This window comes from Heterocephalus glaber, unplaced genomic scaffold (assembly GCF_053883595.1).
Source record: "Heterocephalus glaber isolate CG9 unplaced genomic scaffold, H.glaber_assembly_v1.0 deba00001687, whole genome shotgun sequence".
In the NCBI taxonomy this organism is placed as follows: domain Eukaryota; kingdom Metazoa; phylum Chordata; class Mammalia; order Rodentia; family Bathyergidae; genus Heterocephalus; species Heterocephalus glaber.
The window spans coordinates 16,625,855-16,640,502 of NW_028258412.1; the positions used below are offsets into that span (position 1 = coordinate 16,625,855).

The following is a 14,648-nucleotide window of genomic DNA, read 5'->3' on the forward strand; positions in this document are numbered from 1 at the left end:
TACCTCCTGGCTTAGATTGTTTTCTGCTGCTATAACAAAATATCAAAGCCTGGGGAAGCTCACTCAGAGAACAAAGCCATTCCCAAGACAACACCATTAATCCATTCCTGTGAGTGAAGTCGTGGTGATCCGCTCACCTTTAAATGTTCCATCTCCCCATACTGTCACCATGGCAATTAAATTTCAACTCAAGGTTTGGAGGACACATTGAAACTCTCGCACCCCCACTAAAAAGAAAGTACTGTTTTTCCTCCTTGAATTCCCAGTTCGATTAATTATTCATTTTTTTCCCAAAGAAGCCCCTGATACTACTTTCTCTGTGAGATGGAGTTTAAACAATCTAGAACCAAAATTAATTCTACCATCTTATAATTTTTGCAGTAAGATGGGGGAAAATAGTATATGATTTTTAAGTACTTTCTACACTTGAGACTAAAAACAGCAGGCTTGTTTTTCTCTCTAAGCAAATGCAATTCTCTGGGTACTTACTGTAAGACGATTTTAGTGATTGGAGACATTTTCTTAAAAAAAGACCTCAAGTGAGAATCTTTCTTCACATTTTTCTCCTTCCAAAGGGATATTTACTCTGGAAAAATGCTACATTTAGAAAAATTGTGCTTTGGATGACAACTAGCCCACTAAGTTTTGCTGTTTTTGGTGGGGGAGTGGGGTAGATGAGGTTGGGGGCTGTGTGAAAGGAATTTTACTTACCCACCAGCCAAATATGACTTTGGAGTTCATTTTCATTTATTCATTCTCTCATTCATTTATTCAGTCAATCAACAAACACATAATGAAGGTCTGCCATACACTGAGAACTATGCCAGACAGTGGCATTCTAGTCAAACAAAACTCTCTTACGCCTCCTAAGCCTTCTAAACCCAGTACCGCCTGAGAATGAGACCCCAATGTCATAAAGCCTACTTCTCAACAGGGGGCGCTGTTTTGCACCAGGAAACTTGGACAAGGTCTGGAGACATTTTTGGTTGTCACAACGAAGGGATGATGGTACTGGCATCCCTGATACAAAGAGGTCAGGGATACTGCTAATTATCCTACAGTGCACAGGACACCTACCCACTGTCCTTGGGGAAACGGAGAAAATAGTAGCTCAACTCACTTTCTGCCAGGCTTTATTCTTCCCCAGAACTGTGACTGAGAAAGGTCAGTGCTATTGCTCCGTAGAACATGGCCTGTAGAACTCTCAGACCCAGCCTCCCCTGGAGCTGGTTAGAAATGCAGAGTGTCAGGCCGCTCCCTGGACCTGCTGACTCTGAACTTGCATTTTAACAAACCCAAGGGATTCGTGCCCACAGGTATAGTCTCAGGAGCACTGGCCCCATATGACATAAACAGAAGTTTGAAGTGACAATTTTGATAAATGCCACAGTGGGAGCCAGTCCCTGGGGTCAGGGAAGATTTCCATGAAAATCAGGCTAAAGCCGGATGTGGCGGTTCACACCTATAATCCCAGCACTCTCAGAGGCTGAGGAAGGAGGATCACAAGTTCAGGGCCAGCCTGGGCAACCTAGGGAGACCCTGTCTCACCATTTAAAAATTTTTTATAAAAAGTGCTGAGGATGTAGTTCAGTGTAAAGGCCCTGGGTTGAATACCCAGTAGCTCCACCCCAAAAAAGAAAAATCAGCCTATAAATTGAGTACTGAATGAGGAGCTGGAAGTAGCCAAGAGAGAGAGGGGCTCCTGGGAGAGGGAATAGTATGAACGGAAGCTTAGAGGCAGGAGGGAATGTGGTCCATTGGAAGGTCTGGAAAATGAGCTGGGTCCAGAGCCCTGTGAGGGTGGACTAATCAGATCTGAGCACCACAAGGCCAGCAGGACATGGGGGACTTTATTCCAGCAGCAGATGGGAACAATTGGTCTGAGTTTGATCCCTAAGCCTTTGTCTGGTATAGCCCAGGTAGGGATGCCATCTGTCACTACAGGACAGGGTGAGGCTGCCTCCTCAGCCCTTTGACATCATGTTCTAAGCAGCTGAGCAAACTGGTCCAACCAGGCTTGGAATCCCGCGAATGATAATTGTCCCAGGTGACCCGAAAGGACAACAATCCGGACAGGGATGACGGAGGGCTCCCCCACCCCTCCGACTGAAGGCTCCAGAGCCATTATGTCAATATATTTTTGTACAAATTTTGTAGTTTATGACGCATTCTGGCAACACTGAGATTCGATTTCAATGAGCCAGAATGTAGTACTATAAACCTAAAACTGGATATCCCTTAAAGCTGTTAGGATCTGGCAGGAGACCTGCTCCCAATTACAAGCACAGTTTCCAACTTCACTGTTCCAGTCCTCAAAGCAAGCACTGAAAACAAAATCCATTTTTAATGAGGGACAACCGAACACTTCACATTCTATGAATGTCCCCGTTGGGCTCACAGGCCCCGGTGTACCTGACAAGCAAGAAATGACCTCCGCTAACTGATTAGACTGGGGCATGGGTTGTCCTGCAGCACAGGGATTGTCGCCAGCACAAGAAAGGCAGCTGAATGAATGGGAATGAAGACATTTTGTTCTCACCCTTCTTGATTCCTATCAGCACGTGTGTGGATGGCCCATCGGGCAGAGGGGATTTGATCGCTTCAGTAGTGTGTGCCTGGCCACCCGGCTCCTTGTCCCTGCCTTATTACTTATCCCACAAACTGTCCATTATCCATTCAGCAACTGGGAAATGTGAACTTGGCCAACGTCAAGGCAGAGCGACGAGATCCAAGCCAGAAGAAGTGGGAGAAAGAGAGAAAGTACAAAGATGAGCCAGACGGCTCTCCAACCTGTAACAACATGTTGTATTTACCAGGCCTCGCACAAAAGCCAAACTCTGTGCTCCTTGTTTGTCCTCTGCTCGGGGCCTGGGTTATGTTTGGTGCAGCCAGGACAGTGCAGCACCTCGCTTCCATCTCTGTGATTGGTGTATTGTTTAGAGATGGTGAGGGATGATCTTAGGCTCTGGAGGAAGCTGGCGAGAAAGCTGAATTCTATAAAAAGAAATGCGCGGTCAGGATACGGTTTCCTATTCTGAGTCAAAGCGAAGGAGAGAGTCAGAAATTCCAACCCAGAGGGTCAGGATGGGCTCCAGGACCTCTTGAATCACATGTGAAGCCTGTTCCCCAAACTCCTCCTCCCTCCTCGTTGTTCTTACAACTGGCCAACTGGGATTACACAACCCACACTAATTTTATTCCGCACGCGGCTGTTTCTCATTAGAAGCCAGAAACTTATTTGTTCCTGCCCCATGCCATCCCCTTTTGATTCAGGTGAGTAATTCCCCCTCCGAAAAGGCCGATTCTGTTCTCACTCTTGGCTGGACTCAGAAAGTACACATGCTTTTTTGAAAGTGGGAACCTTTAGGTTTTTAGCCTTGTAATCTTCCAATTCTCTGCCAGATTCTCGATTTCCCCATTCTGAAGAGCCGGTGGAAAAGCAAACTTTTTTAGTCAACCGGCGTGATATTTTTAGTCACTCAATACACAACAACTGTTTCTAGAGGCCTTTGTTTTCTACCCCACTGGACTGGCACAGTTTTTAAAACTGAATTCACCAGATGTTTTGGCAGTGCGTAAAACCTGGCTTTCCTGTCTGCCAAGGGGGTGAAATTGGATCCAATCACAGCATGTTGCCTCAGCTCCACCGACCAAGTCCTTGGTGATTCTGGAGACAAATGTAAAGATGGAGTTCGGTTTTCCTTTAGGTGTTGGGACTACTGGATCCAGGCATTGGCGTTCAAGGCCTGGAGATGTTTCCAGGTCAACCCTAGATTCATGTATGAGTACGTTTTCCTGATGATACCTTTTTCCTTCCCTTTTGTTTTCCTGGCTGCATATCAGAAACTGCAAACCTGTGCCCCAGACCCTCTCCCGGTAGGATGAAGCGCAGGAATGGCAGGCACGTGACTCCACTGCATCTGGAGAGAAACTGCCAAGCAGCTCTCCTCTTGGCTTTGCAAGCCCAGGCCCCCTGAGCCTAAGGAGAAGCAGGCCTCTTCCATCTCCCCAATGCCTCTCCGCCCCATGCCCCATTTTACTTAGAACGAGCCCGAGCACGCATGCCACCTTGCCAGGCTTTGCCAGAATCTCCCAATAGTACAGCGCGCACATTACACAGATGGAATGCAACATACATGTAAAGAAATAAGAGCCCTGCCAGGAAAGTTGGCAGCGGCTCTGGAATGCTTTAAACAGTGTGCATGTGGGGAGAAAGAGTGAGCCCAGAGTCGGGGAGGCTGCCTCACTCCCAAGAGCTGTTTCTTTTACAGCCATGACCTGTTTTGCCAGTCAAAATAAATACGATGTTAAATGCCCCCTTTTACAGGCTTCTGATACCATGGCACTGCAGTTTGAAATATGACCTGCTCTTCTTGGGAAAATGTCATTTTAACTGAGTGGAGAGGATGTGCCCCTTCTACCCAGTAAGTAGGAGAGTCACGGACGGCAGAGTCTCCTCAACACAGACCTACTTGGGAAGGGGGAGAAGGAGGGGCCATGCAGTCAGCACAGCTTCTTGAGAAGTCGCTGCCTTGAGAAGGTTGGAGAAATGCCTTGGGAGCCTGGAGCCCAGATCCAGTTTTCTGTCCCTGTTGGCTTTCCCGAGAACAATAAAGCAGCCACCAGCAGGCCTGGCTATGTCACAAGACACGGGGCCTTTCCTGCCACCCAGGCATGGCCACGGATTGAACCCATGCGGGCCACTGTGCTGCTGTCATCCCCCCACCCCCACCCCCTTGGCCACGGCACCCTCTGTAGTCACAGCGGCAGCTTGTCACGAGCTAAATGGATTTGCCCAGAGGGTTTGCCATCACCCAGCCAATCATTAAGTAATCACTGCATACCAGGAGCATCACATGTCTTCTGAATCATCCCATTCTCTCCCAAGGGAAGTATGGTTCCACCTTTGCTTTACCTATGAGGAAACAGAGGCTGGGAGAGTCTGAGACACTTGTTCAGGATCTCATAGCTATGGAAAGGGAAGCCAGAATTTGGACCCAAGTCTGCTCCTACAGATCGAGCAGTTAGGGCCCCATGCTGGCTTCTACCAAAATATCTCCAGGCAAGAATTCTGCAGAGTCTTCTTCATCCTCAGAAATGCCCCAGGGTAGGCAAGGGATTGCATTCCCCACGGAAGATCCCACAGCGTGTGTGACTTTCCTGGGGCTGCTGTGTACAAATGATCACCAACTAGATGGCTTAGAACAACAGAAGTGGTGATTGGAGATGCAGCTCAGTGGCCGAGCATGTCTTGAGTTGGTAAAGCTCTGGGCTCAATCCTCAGTCTGGATTCATGGTGTGGGATGGGGTGTTCTCCCTCCAAAGGCTCCAGAGAAAACCTTTCCCTGTCTCTTCCAGCTTCTGGTGACTTCCCTTACTTAGGGCTACATTCTTCTGGTCTCTGCCTGCCTTCAGATAACCTCCGGTGTCTGTCCTCGACCCTTCTCTCTTCGAGGACATTTGTCACTGGGTTGAGAGCCGATCTTAATTCAAGATGATGTCACCTCAGGTCCTTAACTTAATTACACCTGCAAAATTCTTCCTCCAAATAAAACCACATGTCCAGATTCCAGGGATTTGACCCTAGATTGCTTGGGGAGGAGGGGTGTCCATTTTTCAGCCATTCACACAGAAAGATATGAATGACACATGAGGTACTTTATCCAACAAAGATCTTTACAATTTTGCAGATCTGCATGGTTGATTATATCATTTTTGTCATATTTTCAGCATCCTATTTCCTCTTTTGAAAACAATGAGTTTGCCGGGCATGGTGGCACACGCCTGTAATCCCAGCACTCGGGAGGCTGAGGCAGGAGGATCACCGCAAGTTCGAGGCCAGCCTGGGCTATGAAGGGAGACCCTGCCTCAAAAAAACCAAAAAATACAAAATAAAAAATAAACAACAAATAAACAAACAAAAAACCAATGAGTTTAATAACATTGCCTATCAAATTCTACCACTCAAAAAATGTCAGGCAGTCTTCACAGATACCTTATAACACAGACACTATTGTTTCCTTGCTGGACAGGGGAGGAAAAGAAAATTGAGTAGTTAAGAGCCTTTTCCAAGATTTCATGGCCAGGAACTAGCCAAATGGATTAAAACTTTATCTGTCTGGAGTCAAAGTTCTTAGCAGGCAAAAATTGCCTTTGCTTAGGATTTCAGGCTTGGGAAAGTATAGTTTGGAAGACGGCAGAGGTAGGGGTGATGGGACACTTTATGCCATGTTTAGTCAAAAAACTATTCTTGGGCAGAACATCCAGGAAGGTGGAAGTCCTGCCTTTTGATTGTGAAGGCAAATGATGAGGTGGTTTATATGACAAGGCACAGGATCACTAACCTGTCTCATGGCTATAGCTGGTGACCTCCTGTAGAGACACAGGAAGTTGGAGGCAAATGAGAAATTCTTTTCATTGTCTTCCAGATTTCGATCCAGTGTCATCTGCCAGTGGTTATATTCATATTGCAGGGAACTTTTCCTTTTTGTTGTGTAACCATCTAATCCAGTAGATCATGGAAGACAAAACCAGAGCTGTTCCCCTGCGAATGGCAGGTGATTTCTTTCCCTGTTGCCTGGTGGCCACATCCACCAAATTCAGGCTCCCTGGTGAACAAGATCCAGCTTCGGTCACTGTTGTTGCTGCTGGTGGCTGCGCACTTTGCAAGCATTGTTTCATTTGAGCTTCTTGGGAACCCTGAAAAGCCAGGTCGATAATTCCTAATCTGATGCTCAGGGAGGTCAAGTTTCTCGGCCAAATCTGACATTTGACAAGTGCTAGGGACCACCCCCCCCCATCAAGTTGCCTGAGTCCAGAGTCTGAGATCTCAGTTGCTGCAATACTCTCTCTCTTTAAATCCACGTGTGGAGAATTCCCAGCACCTGGAAGGAAATATGGCTCTGGTAAAGAGGAAATGCACCCATCCATCCATCCATCCATCCATCCACACCTATGCTTCTGTGTTTGTGATCTATGCTAGGAAAACCTGTAAAGCGATCCCTGCATTCATGGGCAGGGTCTGTGTGTGCCTGGCACCCTCGGGGACTCTGAGAACAGGAGATGGGAAATACTACACAACCCATCAGTTCACCTAGGCCAGTGTGGCAAATTCTATTAGAGAGATGTGGGAGGAGACAAGAGGCGGTCAGCCGGGCTTCCTGAAGGAGAATGAAAGGAGGAAGACGGTGTCTTGCTGAGGAGAAAAGGCAGCCCCACATTTATGCGGGGCTTTGAGGGGCAGGAGGAATGTGCCAATTTGACAGTGATGGGCAAACCAGCAGACGCCTCTGGATTGAGGGAGCTGGAGTCGGTGTTCTGAGGCCTCTCCTGGGACTCCGTCCCTTACCTGTGATGTAGAAGCTAGAGGGTTAACCCAGGGCCCAGCAGGGAGCTCCAGGGCTCTGCTCCTTTCTCCTGCTTTAGTCTTTCCTGTTGGTGCTGGTGCCACACTGGGTGCTCCATATTCAGCATGGCTGGACAATAGGGAGCCACGGAGGTGCTGGAGGTGAGGTTGGAAAATGAAGACCGAGCTGGGGAAGGACCTTGTGTGACTTGTGACAGCAAAGAGACTTAGAAGATAAAGAGTGCCTTTGGGGACTTCTAAGACATGCTATTTTTTTTTTTTATTGTTGTGTAATTATTCACAGTTTAATGCATTCCTCTTAAGTCTATAGTTCAATGTTTGATGGACTTTGACAAATACACAACTGGTCTGACTACCACCCCTCTATAGACACGAAGAGTTACATTTGCACTGGGAAAGGGTTTTTCCTGCTCTTTTTTTTTTTTGAGACATGGTCTCACTATGTAGCTCAAGCTGGTTTCAAACTCATGGTGATCCTCCTGCCTCAGCCTCCCAAGTGCTGGGATTACAGGCATCCACCACCACATCTGGCCTTTTGCTCATTTCTTGAACCCTCACCCATGTGTGCTGAGCACTGCTCTGGCTGTAGAGGTACAGGACCCACAGACTACCTGTACAGGCTACCAGGAGGAGACCCCCCCTTGGGGGAAAGCCCAAAGGCAGCCAATGGTATGTGGCTTTGGGTTAAAGCTTTGCTGTCATCATGTGGAATGCATAACAATGCATAACACTTCTTATGTTTTTATTTTGTGCTGGTCCCTGTGAACAACACAGCCAGGCCTGATGGTACAAAGGAAATTAACAGAAGCCATGAGAGAGAGGATATGGAGAGTTTCAAAGAAAAGACCCTGTGAGGGCTAGGCATGGTGGCACATGTCTGTAATTCCAGGATTCTGGGAAGCTGAGGCAGGAGGATCACAAGTTCCAGCCCTGAACAGGTAACCTGATGACTTAATGAGATCTTGTCTCAAAATAAAAAATACAAAGGGCTGGGGATATAGCTCAATGTGAAGGCCCTGCATTCACTTCCCAGTATTACAAATAATTACATACATACATACAATTTTTTTTAAAAAAGAAAAAGAACAGGGCTGGGGATTTAGCTCTGTGGTTCCCCTGCCTGCCTTGTAAGCACAAGGTCCAGAGTTCAATCCCCGTTACAAAAAAAAAAAAAAAAAAATGTCACCAGAAAAAGAACAAAGACCTGAGAGGAAAGAAGCCAGCTAGGTGGAGCATGAGGGTCCCAAAGACCAGTTCCCCCAAGTTTTCTTTCTAGGGATGCACAGAAAGTGGTGGAGACATTTCAAATCTTGGCTCTTCCTGCAACTCTGCCCAGAGCACCAGTAAATGTGTATGGGCTCAATTAATTACAATGAGAAACACATTTGACAAGCCAAATATTAGTTCGCAAGAACAGACTACACTCATAAGTATTAAGTACAGATACAAAGAATTAACAATAAGTTTGCTGGTGTTATTATCTTCTAATTAACTGTAAAAAAAGAAAAAAAGAAATCAAACTTTAATCCAGAGCAAAATGAAAATGGCAGGAAAGCAAGACCTCTGTCGGCTTCAGGAATGGAGGGGCATCACCAGCAGGGTGTGGTGGGTTTCCATGGGTGCTGATTAATTGCACCAGCCTCGCTTTGCTGACCTCAAAACCCAAATAAGTACTGTGGTCCCTACTTCTCCCTGCTGAGGCCAGATGTCCAAAGGAAAGAGTTCAGCAGCGGGCTGACAGGAGGCCTAATTACCAGGGGTGGGAGGAGTGAAGTTGGCATTCCCTTGCCAAAATCCATCTCCAGCATCCTTGGGCTGACCTCTTGTCTCTGGAATTTGGAGCCAAGGGAAGGAGTATAGAAAAGAATCCAGTTGTCTCTTGGCCATTGGTTTTTCTCCCTCAAAGGGATTCCAGGGTTGGCAGTTTAACTGAACACCTCCAAATACCTGGGCTGCAGCGAAATTGCCAGTAAATATTTCCAGAGCCAGGGAATCTAGAAACAAATATTTTCCTGACTGATATATTTTCCATACACTACAAGAAAGAAGCTTTTGCAGTTACGTGAAGAACTTGGCCAGGAGATGGCTATTTGGGTCTAAATCATGTGGGTTCTGAAGCCCTTGTCTCCGTTGTGTCAAAGCCTCGTTCCCTTTGGTGGCCTTCATTATTCGCTCAAACCAACAGGGAAGCTTGATAGCTTTTCTCCTGCTCACTTCCCTTTTCTCTCCTGATCGGCTCCCGGGGAAGCACACTGTACCCATCTTGTTGATAATCACGGCCACCATTATTCCACCCTAACTGCATTCAGCGTGGTGCTGAGAGCCAGGCCTGCCTTGTCTTACTTAATCCTCCCCCTAGGAACTGGTGTGGGCTCTGCCTTTAGAATGTACTCAGAACCTGGCCACTGCTCACCAACTCCATCTGCCTCGCTGGTCCCAGCCCCAATCTTCCTTCACCTGAATTATTGAACTAGGTTCCAAACTGGGCTCCCCGATGCTGCCCTTGTCTGTCTCTGGTCTGTTTTCAACACTGCAGACTGAATGATTTGTTGGCTACACAAGACAGCTGAGGACACAAAACTCCGAGGGCTCCCCCATCTCACTGCGAGCAAAATCCAAAGTCCTCACTGTGGTCCACAGGATCAGCTCCTTCTATTCTGGTCCAGGCACACCAGGCTCCTTTCCTTTCCAAGAGCAGAAAGAGCTCCATCCTCAGGGCCTTTGCACTACCTATGCTTCTTCCCCCAAGATGTCCATAGGACGTGTCCCTCTCTTCCTTCAAGTCTGTTCAAATGTCACCCTCTTAGAGGACCTTCTGTCTACACCATTTAAATTCAGCCCTCCTGTTATATATTTTCTCCCATAACTAATCACCATCTATCTTGTAATTATGGTATTTGTTTTGTTTTACTGTTCATCTCTCTTCACAAGGACAGGGATTCTGGCCATTTTTGGCACCATGAATTGTATGCAGCATACCACAGGTGTACAATAAGCATTTATCGAATGAATGAATGAATGAATGAGTGAGTGACTCACCAACTGTGACCTATAATTGGTCCTAAATTTTAGAGGAGGAAACTGAGGGACCCAGAAAGTTTGGGTAACTTTTTCAAGGTAAATGAGTTAATCCCATTTGGGACCTCAATCCAGGTCCTGCCAACCCAAAGCAACTTAACTACTATGTTTACAGCATGTGTTAAGCTAACCCCCCTTACCATAGGCGGATGATCTCAGCCTACCATTCAGCAAACACCCATCTCAAGGGCCAGCTCACGTATATGCCACTTGACCAACTCAGGGTTAGTCAGAATTGTCAAATTTCGACAATGCACTAGATCAGGAAACTTACATGAGCAATCCCAAAATAACCACATAATTAATGTATTATGAGTAACAGTTCTAAGAGAAGTGGGATCTTAGAAGTGGGGCTTTTTAAGTATAGATAAGGAAATTACATAGTAATTATCTTCATCTCAGGGGACAAAATAGAGGAGTTCAGGGGACGTTTTCTCTACTCATGGCTCATCATCCTCTATGTTCAGGAATCTAACCTTCTGGGATTTTAAATGCAAATCATAGCAAAATAAACATAAAATCACTATATGACCTTATAATTTCACTCCAACATATATATCCCAAGGAACTGAAAATGTGTTCAAGTACAAATATATATACAAATGTTCATTGTAACATTATTCATAATATTTAAAAAATAAACACATTCAAAGAGTCCATCACTCAATGAGTGAATAAACAAACTGTAGTATCCCCACACAATGGAACATTATTAGCCAAAAAAAAGAATGAAGTACTGAGATATGTGGCAACATGGATGAGCCTTGAAATTATTATGCTTGTTGAAAGAAGCCAGACACCAAAGGTCGTATGTGATATGATTCTATTTACTTCTATGAATGTCTGAAACAGGCAAATTGTCTTAGTTACTTTCTCATTGCTAGGACAAAATACTCAACACTCACAAGTAAAAGGAGGAGAGGTTTATTTTAGCTCATTATTTTAGTTTATTTTTAGTTTATTGTAGAGGTTTCAGTCCATAGTTGGCTGTATCCAAGGCTGGGCAGCACGGCAGAGAGGCATGGCAAAGAAGAAACAGTCCATTGCAGGGCAGGCAGGAAGCAGTGGCCTACCTTCCACTTTCCCTTTTTTATCCTATTCAGGCTACAAGCCTATTGGTTGGTGCCGCTCACACCCCAGGTGGATCTTCCCTCTTCAGCAAATCCATTCAGTTTTATCCAGAACTATGCAAACCTATCAGTGGACTAATCCAGCATTACCCACCCATAATCCAGTATCACAAACCTATGATCTAGTCACTTCCAAAAGCCCCACCTATGAGGGCATGAAGTTTTGAGGGGACATCTAGATACAACCATAACACAAACCTACAGAGATAGAAGGCAAATTAGTAATTTCCAGGGACTAGAGAAAGAGGATGGGGAGTGACTACCTTTCTTCTTCCTTCTCTTCCTTTTCCCCTTCTCTTTCCCCTCCTCTTTCTCCTTCTCCTCCTCCTCCTTTTTTTTTTTTTTTTTTTGGTTTTTTGAGACAGGGTCTTACTATGTAGTTCAGGCTGGCCTTGAACTCATGGCAATCCTCCTGCCTCAGCCTCAGCTTCCCAAGTGCTGGGATTACAGGCATGTGCCACCATACCTATTCCTTTTCCTCCTCCCCCTCCCCCCCTCCTCCTCCCCCCCTCCTCCCCCCCCTCCTCCTCCACCTCCTCCTCCTCCTTCTCCTTCTCCTTCTTCTCCTCCTCCTCCTCCTCTTCCTCCTTCTTGTTCATTTCTGCTTTGTGGGGAGAAGACTGAACCCAGGGCCTTTTCATTGAGCTACATCCCCAGCCCTTTTTATTTTTCATTTTGAGACAAGGTCTCAAAATTGCTCAAACTAGGCTTGAATTTATAATCCTCCTGCTTCAACTTCCCAGAGTGCTGGGATTACAGGCATACACCACCCCACCTGGCAACAATGGCTACTTAATAGGTATGAGGTTTCCATCTGAGGTGATGAAAATGTTCTGGAACTAGATAGTGCAGATGGCTACTCAACACTGTGAAGGTACTCAATGGCACTGAATCATACACTTTATTTTTTTATTTTTTGGTGCCAGAGATCGAACTCAGGACCTCACACTTGCCAGGCAGGAGCTGTGCCACTGAGCTAAATGCCAGCCCTGAATCATACACTTTAAACGGTACATTTTATGTTCATGTATTTCATAAAAGTTTTTTTCTCTAAGTAAATCTTTAAATCCTGGTCTTGGCACCAGGGTGTTTTGGACTGGTTCTGATTTGGTAGCCAGATAGCTACAGACCGAGTCTCTTTGTGACGAGTGTTAACTAGGAAGAACTATTCAAGCCATGTAGCTGACTTGCATCAGTGGCTAGATTGGCTTGTTAGCACCATGGAATTCAGGTCTAATCCTTGATATCCTCAAAAAATGGTTAGCACAGTGCTATTCTGACAAGTTGGAAAGTTAATTTCTTTTAGTTAATTTTTCAGTACCTATGCTACATAACCTAATAAAAAAAAAATCTAAGCAGCATAGAAGCGATGTCTCTCCTCTGACCTGGGTTTATTTTATTTTATTAAAGGCAGCAAAGTTGCATGTTTATTAGAGGTAGGAAAAGAAACAGGCTCTGCAGAGTGAATTTGGGCCAAGTAAAAGTCAGAAAAAAAACACACTCTCCCGGGTGAAGGTGAACCACTGTGAAAGAACACAGTAGCAGAGAGCTCAGTGTGGACTGACTTCTTGTATCTCCCACTCCTCAGGCTGACGTCTGACCTGTGTTTAGCCACCACTATCTACAACCTGGTGTACACCCTTTCAGACCTTTCTCTACTCATGTACAAACATCTACACATTAAAAGTGCCTATTACTGTTGAAGGGTTTTTTTTTGTTGTTGTTATTGCTTTTTATGAAAAATGCACTCATGCTGAACATATTGGTCTGCAATTTGCTGGGGTTTTTTCCCACTCAATACCGTATCACAAAAATCTTTCTGTACACGCACAAGCTTATCTCTTTCCTCTAATGGCTACAGATCATGGCTCTATCTCCATTCATTTAACCAGTCCCTTCTTGACAGATAATCATCTTGCCTCCAATTTTTTGCCATCACAGACCAGGCAATGAGGAACACCCTGTTCATAGATTCATGCATATTCATGGGAGTTTTTCTGTGGGAGAGATTCCTAGAAGTGAAATGGAAGTAAAATTCTCTCTGTTCTGTGACTTTTTCACAGCACGTCAATTCAGGACACAAATGTATACTGTCTTTGGCCTCAGGACAAAAAAGCTAGAACTTAGAGCTGGCGATCAGGGTTTACTTAGCTCCGCATCCCCCTTGCATCCTGCAAGCAAAGCTATTTTCATTCATTTTATAGGCTCACTGTCTCCAGATTGACTCCAGCAGAGGGAAAAGAAATCAGGTCCTTCTGTGTCATTCTTCAAACATTTAGAGGAAATTGATTTTCCACATGGGCTATAGCCAAGGGAGGGATGTGCCGGCACAGAAGGCCCTGTGAAAGGCTATTACTACTCGCACTTGCAACAATTAGACTCTACCCAACTCGAGATATTTTATTAGCAAGTGTAATTCCTCATCAGGCTAATATTGCAAATTGCCAAAAGCGGCAGTAATTCTAAAATGGGATTTCCTTCCTAATCCCTTTCAAAGGGACGACCTTGTGGAGCCTGGAAATGTCTGGAGAAAGAAAGATTTTGTTCTCTAAGCAAGGACAAAAGGCAGTTGGTTCAAAAAGGCAATGGCTTGCTTTGCCTCCTCTCTCATATGTGTTTTTCCCCCTCCTGTAGGGCTGGAGATTGAACCCAGGGCCTCATGCATGCAAAGCAAGTGCTCTACCACCGAGCCACCTCCCAGCCCTGTGCTCTTATCTTTTTACCACACTTTCTCAAGCCATCAGCTGGGAGCCTTTCACTGGCAAAGGACAGAAATGCAGCCTCAAGTGGCTTCAATAACAATGCCATGTGCTTCTTAAACCCGGGTGGCTGTAAGGCTGGGAGACTCAGCATCTCAACATACACACTGGAGACTGAGGGTCTTTTTCACTGTGGCTGACTGCATGGGTTCCAGAGCCAGATGGATCCTGAATCTCAAGGTCACCTCTTACCAGCTGTGTGGCTTTGGACAAATTTCTTATCCTCTCTGAACCTTTGTTTTCTCATATGTGAAAAACAGGGTAACAGTATACCGGTTTAAAGGGTTGTGAACACTTTAGCAAGGATGGGCTAAC

At 45.6% G+C, this 14,648-nt stretch overlaps 1 long non-coding RNA gene across 1 annotated transcript; it reads left to right on the forward strand.

The window, feature by feature from the left end:
* The first annotated feature begins 2,955 nt into the window (after positions 1 to 2,955).
* LOC110348841 (uncharacterized) lies at positions 2,956 to 5,920 on the forward strand. The gene is made up of 3 exons (XR_002394417.2): positions 2,956 to 3,273; positions 4,328 to 4,424; positions 5,731 to 5,920. It is a non-coding gene; the product is annotated as an uncharacterized LOC110348841 (long non-coding RNA).
* The last annotated feature ends 8,728 nt before the right edge of the window (positions 5,921 to 14,648 follow it).